The 13,253-nt window shown below is 36.9% G+C and overlaps 1 long non-coding RNA gene across 1 annotated transcript in view; it reads right to left on the reverse strand.

Annotated features, from left to right (window-relative positions):
• Window positions 1-13,253, reverse strand: part of LOC102256752 — a 44,927-nt gene that overhangs the window by 11,288 nt on the left and 20,386 nt on the right. The window contains exon 2 of the long non-coding RNA XR_314461.2: window positions 3,148-3,252. This is a non-coding gene — a long non-coding RNA (uncharacterized LOC102256752). The remainder of the gene's footprint in view (window positions 1-3,147; window positions 3,253-13,253) is intronic.

A 13,253-nucleotide genomic window follows, 5' to 3' on the forward strand; every position in this document is an offset into this window, starting at 1 on the left:
CTGAGAGGAGGGGATTTGGGGGGGGGAAGAAGAACAAAAGTAATCTGAACAATAAAGATTTAATTAAAAAAAAAGAAAGTATTGATTTTTAAAAAAATACATTGTGATGTCAAGTTATATAGTTTATTCTTATAAAATGTCATTTCTATAACAAAAGAACATCTTTAAAGAAAGAGAAAATGAAAGTACTAGGCATTCAAAGATACTTTGAATGATACTTTGTAATTCTGAAAATGTCAAATATCCCATTTTATAATAGTATATGTTAATTATTTCATATTAGAACCAAAGAGAGCAAGAGAGACGTTAGTCAGTATATCGGATACAGCGGCAGCTCCTACCCAGCACAGGAGCTGATGAACTCTCTGCACGTGCCTTTGTTTTCCTTGAGTTGCTTGGTCCGCAGTTTGCATTCATTGATCAGTGAGTTGATTCAGACTCAAACCCACCGACAGCAATGAATGTTGAGTGCAGCCATCAGGGTTTCCTTTGGTGGAGTTGCCCTGGCTCTCCCTGACCCCTGGCTCTTCTTTTCCACACTGGTTCTTTGAGGTCTGTGTCTGGCCTCTCTCAGTAACTAGCCATTGAGGAGCCACATAATTATTGATAACATTGACAGTAGAGCTGGGAGGTTCTGAAAGATGGGGAAACTATGGTTCAGAGAAGAGAAGGGGCTCCTGGAGAAGCTAGCAAGTAGCCCTGTGATCACACAGGCTGTGCTTTCATACTGGGAGGTGTAAATAAGAGTTGAGGACCCTAGTTCTTCCTCTCTCTTTAGAACTGAGAATATGAGTGCTTTTCAAGTTAAATTAGCACAGGTTATGTTTTGGATTAAATAATTGTAGCGTTCATCTATAGAGCATTTGCTGTGTTCTAGGAATGGTACAAAGCACCTTATGTATTATCTCATTGAATCTCAAAACTCCATGAGGATAGGAAATCTTAGCCCCCATTTTATATATGAAAGCACTGAGACTCAGACATTTGTCCACAGTCACACAGCTAGTTAGGGAGTTGAGCCAAGATGCACTCCAGATCTGTCTGACTCCAGACCAGATTTTACTTGAATTTAACAAACATTTAAATAAGCGTATGTGTGGATGGAAATAGTGCGGCAATAGCTGCTTTCAAATAGCTCATATTCTAATGGGGCTGTCTAATTTGGCATGTGAAGGTACAGCCTGCTCTTTTGCTTCAAAAATATAGTGTTGTCTGTAAGGAGCCCAAGGTACAGTCAACGGTCGGTGGTTTTTTCAAATCCCAAACTCACCGACAGCGTTGAATGTTCCTTGGAGTCCTCTGAAGGCTGGATCCTGGCCCTGGCAGCCCTTTAGTCTGTACCCACTGCTGATGTAGCCTCTCACATTCTTTTCAGGTTTTAAGTTGAGAGTATTTAAATTATGACATTGATTTGTGTACACCAGAGAGTTAATGAACTTCAGGATTGTGAGACTATATATAGTATTTATACAAGCACACTCGGATGGATGTTTGAGAAAATGGCTTTGAATGATACTTTGTAATTCTGAAAATGTCAAATACTCCATTTTATAGTAGAATATGTTACTTATTAAAGGGTGAGGGTAAGAAAGAACATAACTCAGTACCCTACTATGTGCTGAGATTTGTTTATTTTTATCTCATTAAATTCTCAACAACTCACTTTTATCTCACGAGAAAACTGTCTTAGAGAAATGAAGTGGGTTGCCCAAAGTTACATAGCCAAAAGCCAAGGTTATAAGCCAGAGCTTAAATACTGGACTTTATGATTGCAAAGCTCACTGATCATACTGCCTATTCTCTTTTCCACCACAAACTTACTGTTGAATTTCTGGGGATAGAACCTTCTGTGAGAGTAAACATCCTCTTGTTTACCTCTAATAATAGTTGGTGAGTCTGTAGGTGAAATGTTTCATAAAGGAAGATGAAACAAATTAATCTTCATACTTTGCAATCTCCCTAGCTGAGATCTGGGATTACTAAGTTATCACAGAGGTTAATAGTAGTCTGCAAGCTATTTTCCATATTGAAAAAACAAAAAATGAACGAAAACTCCCACTACCTAATAGAAAGCCTGCATTTCTCAGTGAGTTCGCAAGAGAGGGACTAAAATGTCAGGTGTCTTTGCTTTTGGAGAAAGGGTATCAGTGTTCTGTAGACATACTGATTATTTTTATTGGCTATTGGCTGGGTCCTTGATGAAATATCTGGAAAATGAACTAATTATATGGAACTCTTCAGAATGTAGGGTTTACCAGTGTAATAGGAGGGATCCTGGAGTACTCAGTAGCAAAAGGGCTTACAGAACCACTGGCTGAATTGAGGTTAATCTTTAATCAGAGATAGTTATTATATTTGCTTTAGGTTTAAATATTAACGGTTGACTGTTCTCAGATTTATTTTTAAACCAGCCAAATGGTACATATTTTAAAAAAATCAACCTCTGAGAATTTTGTTTGAATGTAAACTATTTACATTCTGCATCAGTTTAATTGTTCCACTCTCTGTCAAAACACCAGTTAGCCAGCTTTGTTGAGTTCTCAGTGATAGGGCAACAACAACAAAAAATCAAGCAACTGTCATTATGTAGTATTTAAAAACTCTTTACTGGGTTTATTTTAAATGGTCTTCCCCTTGGCCTGAAGAGATGCTAATGCTTTATATCATTTGGATAAATATTCAGACTTAAAAAAGATACTAAATTCTGCTACACTGAACCATTAGATATTTGCAAAATACCATTGCTTAAATTTATGGCATTCTAAGAAGAACGCTTTTCATAGACTTGAAAAACTAGAGAAGAGTGAAAGGTAGGTTTCTAGAATGACATAAGGGTGTTTCCTATAATTAATTTTCATGGCAATAAAGCTTTCAGCATCCTCATTCCTTTAATTTGCTTTAAGTCCTTAACTTTATTCTATATCATCAAGTGAGTTTAAGGTACATATTGCATCTTTTAAATGAGTTTGGCTATAGAGTTTATGTACTCAATGGAAAGGTAAATTCTAAGGGTTAAAAAAGTTCAGGATTAAATTACCCTTATAGAAGCTACAGATTTAATAAATTAGTCCAATTATTTACTTCTTGATTTAGATGGATTTTGAGTTTGCCAGAACTCACCATTCTATCCTTTATCGTTTCACTTACCTCCTTTCTTTTCTTTTGCAGATGTGCTACAAAATATTGAAACCCACATTGCTCCAACTTGGAGATGTAGATGTTTTCATACTCCTCTTGAAGCCTCTTGATATACTTGAAACAAACAAACAAAAAAACAAGAAGCATAAACTCAAATAATGTATTTTAAGGGTTAGTAGCCTAGGAGTCACTGTCTTAGGTGGCTGCCTGCCCTGACACTTCCTAGGCACTTTGCAGGGAGCATCTCTGTAAATGTTTAGGGAAATGCTGCTAGTCTTCATCACAAAGTTGTAAAGATGACAGCAGCATGTCAGCATGAATTCATGTTCCTCTTAGAATACTGATAGTGTTCTTCTTCATTCCTTTACTAATTCAGCAGCAGAATCCTAAGAATTCTTTCTCTTACATACAGCCCTTGCCATCATGGAGCCCAGGACTACCCAGGGAACTAGATATAGACCTATCTGATGACAAAGAGGATGATTGCTGGCAGAATGATATAACCCATATGTTAAAGATAACAGAGAAAAGAAGTGTTAATCCTGCCTAGAAGTATTAGGAAAGGTACATCTAAGTGGTCACATTTGATCTGGGCCTTGAAGGTTTAATTGAATTTTCACTAGACACAGAAGGAAAGATCTTCCAATAGAGGGAAAACTGCACAGGAAACTGTAGAGGCAAGAAATTTCAGGTAATGATGAGTAGTGAGATTAATCTCTCAGAGCTTCAGTGAAGATGCAGGACAAATAGCACTTTTTTTTGTACACAGTTGTAAAAAGCTATTGAGGTTATGTACGTGAAAGTAGCATGCAAATATAATTGCTTGGTCTCACATTTCTCATTGCTATTGGTTCATATGTGCTACAATAGAATAAATAAAGTACCTTATGATAGATTTCTCCAAAGTGGATTCTTATTTGGCTGTCTCTTTTTTTCCTTTAAAGTGACCATAGTTTAAAATGTTCATATATTAAGTGTTTGGAGAAGCACTATTATAGTCTCATAAAGAGCACAGACTTCGAAGCTAGAATCTTGGCTTTGCAACTTAATAGGTATTTGACCATGGGCAAATTACTTAACCTCCCTATTTTTGTGTTTCCTTATCTATAAAATAGAGATATTATCTACCTCATAGGTAGTATCTACCTCATAGGACTGTAGTGAGGATCAAATGCAGTAAAATATGTCAAGTGTGTAAAACAGCACCTGACACATGTTAGAAGCTATATGTATTATGTCATTTCAAAATATTTAAATTAAAATTATTTGCAACTATTATTTATGTTACTAAATAAAATTGCTTGTTTTGCCCAGAATTTGTTTTCTAGTCCATATACATTAATATAAAAAACCTTCTTTTAAAGTTAAAACAATCTCTTACTAGCTAGTTATATGTACATTTTAAATAAATTTTTGAAACTAATGCTTTACCACTTTGTGACCTCAGGTGAAGTTTTTATCTCCCATAAGCTTCAATTCCCTCAGTCTGTAAAAATGATAATCATATTAGTACCTACCACATATTGATTGTGAGGATTGTTAGATAATATAATTAAAAACTCTGGAAAGCTGTGGATTCTCTCCCTTAAATACATACACCTAAACAAAATTTTGAAAGCAGTTTCAGTTATGAATTCCCAAGAAACCACCTATAGTCTCCTTGTGACTTCAGGTTAAGAAATCCTGACCAGAGGTGTAGACCAGGATTTCGTAATCTAGTCTTATCACTACTGGTGGTTGTCATTGAACATCTAGATCTCCATCTTGATATCCATAACTTTGCTTATGCTAGTAGAATTTGTAAAATAAGTTTCCAGATGAGAAGTTACACAAATATTTGAATGAATTTAACTATCTTATTTTGCAACAGCTCTCCCCACCTCCTAATCCCCACCACACTTTTCCAGCAACCATTTGGTTTGGATCTGATCTGAGCACTATTGACTACTAATTCTGGCTTTAAGTTGGGCTGAAAGAATGTGTTATTTCAAGACAATGCTTACAAAGTAGCCTGCTTAATTCAGTGTTTACTTGAATATTAGAAGAGGAAAAAAAGAGTGTGCCACAGATTGTGGTTGTACATTCTTATATTTAGCCTGCTTGAGGTTTTACCAGAGAGTTGAGAGGTAGGAATAGAATTTTAAACTCAATAGCTTGGAATATTTTGCTATTTGACATGGCAACTTTATATCAAGTTACTTCAGATATTTTATTTTTTAAAAAAATATTTTTATTGATTTCAGAGAAGAAGAGAGAGGGAGAAAGTTATAGAAACATCAATGATGAGAATCATCTATTGGCTGACTTCTGCACTCCCCCAACTGGGGATTGAGCCCTCAACTCAGGCATGTGCCCAGATCTGGAATTGAACCATGACCTCCTGGTTCATAGGTCCACACTCAACCACTGAGCACACCAGCCAGGCTACTTCAGATATTTTAGATGAGTCTGGATGACAAGAGGAGGCCAACTCACTGAGATAAATTGATCTAGTGCCAAAGGCAATATTTCTCTTTAAATGGGACACATATTTCAACATCTATCAAAATATTCTAAAGGCCATCTGAATTCTCCATCCCCTAGTAATAGTGACATCATGTGTTTGAGATATTATTTTAGATTATTTTGCAAACCCATAAGAATCAGGACTTTATTTTTCTATGGTAACTTAATTCACAGATTATCTGTAATCAATGACCAACTTTTTAAGTAGCTATACTAATGATTATTGTTCAGCTGTGCTGAATATGCAAGCACATCAATGAGTTAGGAATATGAAGTCACAAAAGAAGTAGGAACCAAAATTATATATTAGCTAATGTTCATGGCAATTAAGGAATGAGCAGGAGAGAATCTTGGGTTTTCTTGTGAAAAATATTGGCAGAAATTTTTAAAGTTCTTTAGACCCAAGAGTCATGTGTTTTGCCTTAACCAGTTAATGAAATAAAAACAGTGATCAAAAGACTCAGTTTTCCCTTTTTAACACAGTAAACTAAAATAAGTTAAAAGAAGAAAGACATAGTCTTATATTATTGAAATACCTGCAGGAGGTAGCTGATCAATGATTCTCATCATTAATGTTTCTATCTCTCCCTCTCCCTTCCTCTCTGAAATCAATAAAACACATATTTTTTAAAACTTGATTTCTATTCTCAGGAAGTTCATTATTGCCTCAGGTAGATTATAGCTTTGTGTTAAGGCATCTTAATTTATAGGTAATTAGATAAAGTCATTTCATAACTGACTTTTTAGTTATTCATAACATTTAGAGAAAATGCTCTTTTTTAAAACTTTTTATGTGCATTTTGCCTCAATAAAGTAATTTTTTATAACACATTTTTATTGATTTCAGAGAGAAAGGGAGAGGGAGAGAAATAGAAACATTAGTGAGAATCATTGATCCCCTAATGGGGATCGAGCCCGCAACCTAGGCATGTGCTCTTGACTGGAACTGAGCCCGGGACCCTTCAGTCCACAGGCCGACACTCTATCCAGTGAGCCAAACCAGGTAGGGTGGGAAAATGCTCTTTGAATTTTGTTTTTTATGGCTAGTTCCAGCTTATAATTGAATCTTTGTAAAATATAATGTAAAAACTTTATTTTTGAATATATTTTCTAGAAAAGCTATACTTAGATCTACCTCATACTTTCATAAATGAAATACTGATTTATTAGGTTGGGTAAGCTATTAATACTTGACATATTGTATTAAGATTTATGTCTTCATTGATAACCTGAAATTGGACAGTTTTGATGTTTGAATGGGAATGCTAGTAATGGATAGGGGGGAAAATTCTGGGATGAAAATAGAAAATAAATTCCAGTTTACAGTTTTATAACTTTCAAGCTGTTGGGGGTCTTACAGGTCATTTAATCTAATGATTTTCAAACCCGACTGCATCAGGATAAAAAGTGGTGTTAGGAAATGTAGATTGCTAATACAGACAGTTTTCAGGTTACTCAGACTCAACGTACATCATTTCGTGGTTACGTCGCCATCTTCCATTTATTTATTAAAAAAAAAGTTCCATCATTTCGACATATGTATATACGTGCTTTATGTTTTTTATTATTTACCACAAGTAAAGGTCAGGAATTGTTACCTTTCTTTTAATTTTATTTTTTACTGTTTCACTTCATTACTGCTGTGTATGTGCTCCATGTGAGTGATGTAGGTGCTACGCAAAATCGTGTTACGTCGTGCCATAGGAACGAACCTGAGGACCTACTGTAATCATCATCCTACACTTAGTAAATCAGATCTCGTAGGAGTGGGTTCTATAGTTTTCAAAAACCCCCAGGGGACTTGGATGTAGTCATTTCATGGGACACTTGGGAATCTCTGATTTAGGCCAAGATCGTTCTTTCATAGATGAGGAAGCTGATTTAGAAGGGAATTGAAAACCCAAAACACACAGCAGGTCAGAATTGAAATCCTCGACCCCGCGTTTGTGTGCGTGTGTGTGTGTGTGTGTGAGCTTCCGTGCTGTGGTGTTTACTTAGACCACACTACCTCTTCATTATGAAAAAGCATGCTTTTTGCAGAAGTTTCCTAATGTCCTGTTGGCCATCTGCAAAATCAATCTGCCTGGCAGGTCAAACAACTTAGCCTTAGGGATGTACCCAGAACTAGTGCAACCGGACCATTGACTTGAATTTGGTATGCTGACCTGAAGCATCTGACTAAGTAAGCAATGCTGAGTAGTTGCTTAAAAACTGTCCATAGCATGAAATGAGAAATAGCTGTAAGTGATCAAAACTCTGAGCAGGCCCTTCAGGCTCTGACATTTACCAGCAGCTGCTACACTTTAACACTTTTCTCTAATCAAAGTTGACTATCACTGGATGGAAGAGGCTTGCAGAACCTCTGGCAGCTCTCTGGGGAGGAATTTATTTTAATTGTGCCAGTGAGAAGGTAGGAATTATTTCAATAAAGATCAAGAACTTCCAAATCCACTTAAGCTTGGGCTCCTGGCCAAGTGTCCATTCTCAGGAGAGAGTTGGTGTCAGCTGCTGCCTTGTGACTTGAGGTGTTTTAAAAAAACCACAAAGGCATTATGGAATTCTCTTCTGAGTTGGCAGGCAGGAGTGGCACCAGGAATCAAGGCCTGACACATGTCATCAGCCTGGAAAAAGTGGAGTTTGGACACTAATGATGGCTCTTGTCAAAGCTCAGTATGATAAAGTCAGGAGGACTCATCTTGGGGGTTAGTTTGCATAGGAGAGGAGTTACAGCATTCTCTAAGAACACCTGCCAAGAGTGTTCACTGCCCCAGCTGTGTGTCAGTGATCAATCCTTCACTCTTGCCTCCTGTCACTTCTTTTTAATGGGTGATGGTAGAGATGCTGGATGGGTACAGAAGAGAGGCAGCTTGGTTAGGTCTGGCACATCTCCTTATTTGCTTGTTTTCTTGCCATTTTCTGTATAGAACTAAATTTGTGTGACCATACTCCAGGTTAGTGCTTTGTTCTGTCTTATATCTGAAGGTGTGTTGGGCTATACATAGGCACAGGTCCTTTATTTCCATAAATGCCACTGCTGGTGACCACACGAATGTTTTTGTTGGCACATATAAGAAAGCTTTTTTACTGATATATCTCTCTGTTAGATGTGTTATTTTCGCATCTCAGTTCTGCCATTTAGTAACTGTGTGACTTTTGGCAAGTGGTTTATTCTTCATTTCTTGTCTGTAAAATGGAGTTTAGCAATTAATTGCACTTACATCACAGGGTTGTTGTGAGAATTCAGTTTAACAGGAATATAAAAATACCTGGCACATAACATTCAAATTTCAGTTTACTGTTATTATTGTAATTATTTGGTTAAACTTCCTGCTTGCTGGAAAGAATGGGTTGAGAGTTTCTAAACCATTGCCCTAGTGAATTCAGGAATTGTGGTTTAGATCAAACAGAAAATGAAGTCAGAAGACCCAGATTCAAGTCTTGAATATGTTATATGTTACTTTAATTTCTATAAAAAAAGTTATACTAACCAAAGACAGACAAAAGTAGCATCTCTAAGATTTCTTGCCACACAAAGAATCTTTACATTCATAAACAGCATACCTACCAGGCAGTGTTCAGATGCAGAGGTTAATAGTGCCTGGCATAGGACTCAGCATTTCTTGAGTATCCTTTCAGTGTCAGTCATTGTGATAATATGGCTATACATATGTAAAATTTATACCTACATATACACATATCTATAATAATAAAAGCATATTATGCTAATTAGACTGGATGGCTGAACAACCTTCCAGACAACATTCCGAACGACCTTACCGACGAAGCTGGGGCTGTGAGGGACGAGCCCCTTCCATGAATTTTGTGCATCAGGCCTCTAGTGTACATATAAATATACATATATATTCAATATACATGTGTGGGCAAAAGTAGATTTACAGTTCATATGGAAAAAAACATGCAGATTATAGGTTATAATTATTGCAATAGCTTTATTAACTAAAAGAATGCCACAGTAGTGCAGTATACTTAGGTATACGCTTGTAAGTCCTCAAATTGCCGGCCTTCATTATTTACACATTTTTGTAGTCTGCTTGCTATACTCAAGCACACTTTATGACAGTTCTTAACCTACTTTTGCCCACCCCTGTATGTATGTCACAAATACCCTATATAATAAAAGAGTAATATGCAAACTGACCCTAACAGCAGAACGACTGGGAATGACTGGTCACTATGACACACACTGACCACCAGGGGGCAGACGCTCAATGCAGGAACTGCCCCCTGGTGGTCAGTGCGCTCCAGCGGTGGTGGTGGGAGCCTCTCCCGCCTTCTCAGCAGTGCTAAGGATGTCCGACTGCAGCTTAGGCCTGCTCCCCGCTGGCAAGTGGACATCCCCCAAGGGCTCCTGGGCTGCCAGAGGTATGTCTTACTGCCAGCTTAGGCCCAATCCCCCAGGGAGCGGACCTAAGTCAGCAGGTGGTCATCCCCCAAGGGGTCCCAGACTGCAAGAGGGCACAGGCCGGGCTGAGGGACAATCCCCCCTCCCCCGCCCCAAGTGCACAGATTTTTGTGCACCGGGCCTCTAGTGTAAGAATATATTTATTTAAGTATATATATTTTGAGTATATATAAAAATATAAAATATCTAAATATATTTACTAGTATGTATAGGTAGTACATGTAAATCTACTTTATATAAATATATTGATCATTCATATTTAATCTTTATGAGAGTCCTGCAAGGTATTTGGTGTTATGCTCACTTTATTTTATTTTATTTTTTTATATATTTTATTGATTTTTTACAGAGAGGAAGGGAGAGAGATAGATAGTTAGAAACATCGATGGGAGAGAAACATCGATCAGCTGCCTCCTGCACATCTCCCACTGGGGATGTGCCCGCAACCCAGGTACATGCCCTTGACCGGAATCGAACCCGGGACCCTTCAGTCCGCAGGCCGACGCTCTATCCACTGAGCCAAACCGGTTTTGGCTATGCTCACTTTAAATATGAAGAATGAGACTAATATGGGATGTGATTTGCTCAAAGTCACAGAGCCTTGGCTTGTCTGTTGCCAAACTTCTCATAAGTGCCTATTGATCAGAGAGGGTGAAAGCAATATGGGCTGGATTGGGTAGAATCAGTTATTTTCCCAATGCTAAATACTCCCTCTTTCCAGATTTCTCCTAATAACTCTTTTTTTAAAATCCTCACCCGAGGATATTTTTCCATTGATTTTTAGAAAGAGTGGAAGAGAAGGAGGGTGAGAGTGAGGTGGGGTAGGAAGGAGGAAGAGAGAAACATTGATTTGAGAGAAGCATCGATTGGTTGCCTCCCACATGCTGCCCCGACCCAGATCAGAGATAGAGCCCACAACCAAGGCATGCACCCTTGACCAGGAATCGAAGCCAAGACCTTTCGATCTGAGGTTCTAACCACTGAGCAACTGGCCAGGGCTTCCAATATCTCTTTTTTTCCTCCTTGGTTCTATAAAATTTCTCACGGTGTGCCTTGTATTAGAATTGTGTGCATGGCTTATCTTTTCTACTATGATGTAACTCAGTGAAAACAGACATTTGTTCAGATATATATCAGGCATTTGATAAATGTTTATATTAAACTGTAAGTGTCCCTTGCTTAATTCATTGTTTATCTAAATAGCATATAAATGAAATAATTCAAATATATTAAGTTAATTTTTAAGTAAAGTCGGTATTTTATCGAGATGTGAGTTATAACCCCACAATCTGTCTATTCTAGAAGTTTCATAGAGCATCTGTTTTTTTTTGGGGGGGGGGGTTGTGTATGTCGTCAAATGTCTTATTTTCAACTTCTAAGTTTAAAAAGCAATTAAAAATATGAACATTTTTGTTTATATTGCTAATGTTGATTAAGTAGTGCCCTCTTTGGCTCCTTAGAGATTGTTCTATGATAAGATAATTGGGGAGGGGTTGCTGACTTGAGTTGATACTACATTTGTTTTTTTAGATCAAGGCAGATAGAAGAAAATTGTAAAAGTCTAGCTTGCTAGTCTTTTAAATATAAGAGAGAATCAATTTTCAGCTTAATAAATCAATTTAGAGATCAAAGCATCTTCCATAAGATGTTGGTTACAGTAAAGCCAGTAAGTGGCAGGTGATTATTTATGTCTCCAAAATAAACAGTGATCAGAAGCAGCCAGTTATGATAATTGCTCCATTTTTTGTATAGTCTCTATAAAAAGATCATTTCAAGAATAACATCTATAGAAGTGACTAATTGTAAATGCTTAGCTAGCATCTTGAATGGAAACTTGAGGTCTGGGTAGAGGTGGGAGAGTAGCTGTCAGTTCTTTGTAAGCCACATGCAAATTTTGAACCTCTCCTTTGGGGCTTTCTTAACTACCTTTTTAAAATTTTATTTCCTCAATGGAGTCTTAACTAGGTTATGTAAAAGCAAAGGAATTTATCGCAAAGTTTCTTTCTTAACTCTTTCAGAGATACTTGGCTATACAAGTGAATTCATAAAAGTTTTGGCTGTTGGATGAGAATCTTTATTTGTGCTGCTCTAGGATGTGAAGGTGAGGAGAGGACATTTCTGTCAAATCATAGCTTAGTAGTCCATGTTAATCTAAGAGGGTGAAGAGTGCTGAGGAGGTGAGAGAAGCAACACCTTTTCTTTGTGTTATCTTAGTTTAATGCTTCCAACAGCCCTTTTGATAAGGTAGTGGTTATTGCATTTGTCACTGCGCTGAGATATTCTGTCCCACTCCCCAGTTCTCCAGCTGACCATAGAAGTGCTTGGTTTACATATGTCAAAGCAATTTACAGTCATATGTTGTCCAGTTACATGAACATGTTAATTTAACAGTGGTGATAATTGGTAAATGTGTAAAATCAACTAGGTTGTATCATTTGATTGAAATACTAAATTTTGCAGTTACTGAATGGTGATATGTACATCGTTCAGACTTAGGACTTGACTCCATGAAAAAGTTGTTGGTTAGGGTGATCTTTTAATTTGTGTATGTGTAACTGGGACTAAGATTGTGTAGGGATCTGGCTCATTGAGGAAGAATGTCAGCTTCTAGGCATAGGAGCATGGCCTTAACAGGGCTGTGAACTTTAAAGAAAGTGTAATTGGGGTGGGATTTATTCAGACACTGACAGGCAATAAAAATTAACATGTTAAGTGTTTAAATTCTCAGTTAAATATTCTCTTTAAATTAGTTTAGAAAATTTTAGAATTATATACAGATTAAAAATAACTCTAATGCATTTTCTTTAGGATTTATTTAAATAAAAATGAATTTCACTTTTCCTTTTGGTCTCTTTTATGCTAATATTCTCAGTCTTTTGCTCCTTTAAAAATGTTGGGGGGGGCATTTGTGCATTCTAAATATGTACACATTTTAAACTACAGTTTTTAGGTCTTTTGTCTGTTTTTACTACTATTACTGATATTAAGAGTCTAATATAAACTCCTGTTTAACAGGATCAATGTGGCTAAAATATGAATGATTAAAATGGACATTGGCAAAAGTAGAGTCTAGATCTGATTATTAGTGGTAAAAGGAAAACCTAACAGGTGAAATATAATGATCTTTGAGTTCAGAATAATAGATACTTTTGGGGGAGAAAGGTTATCAGGGAATCTTATGAATTGC

This window comes from Myotis brandtii, unplaced genomic scaffold (genome assembly GCF_000412655.1).
Source record: "Myotis brandtii unplaced genomic scaffold, ASM41265v1 scaffold68, whole genome shotgun sequence".
Classification (NCBI taxonomy): Eukaryota; Metazoa; Chordata; class Mammalia; order Chiroptera; family Vespertilionidae; genus Myotis; species Myotis brandtii.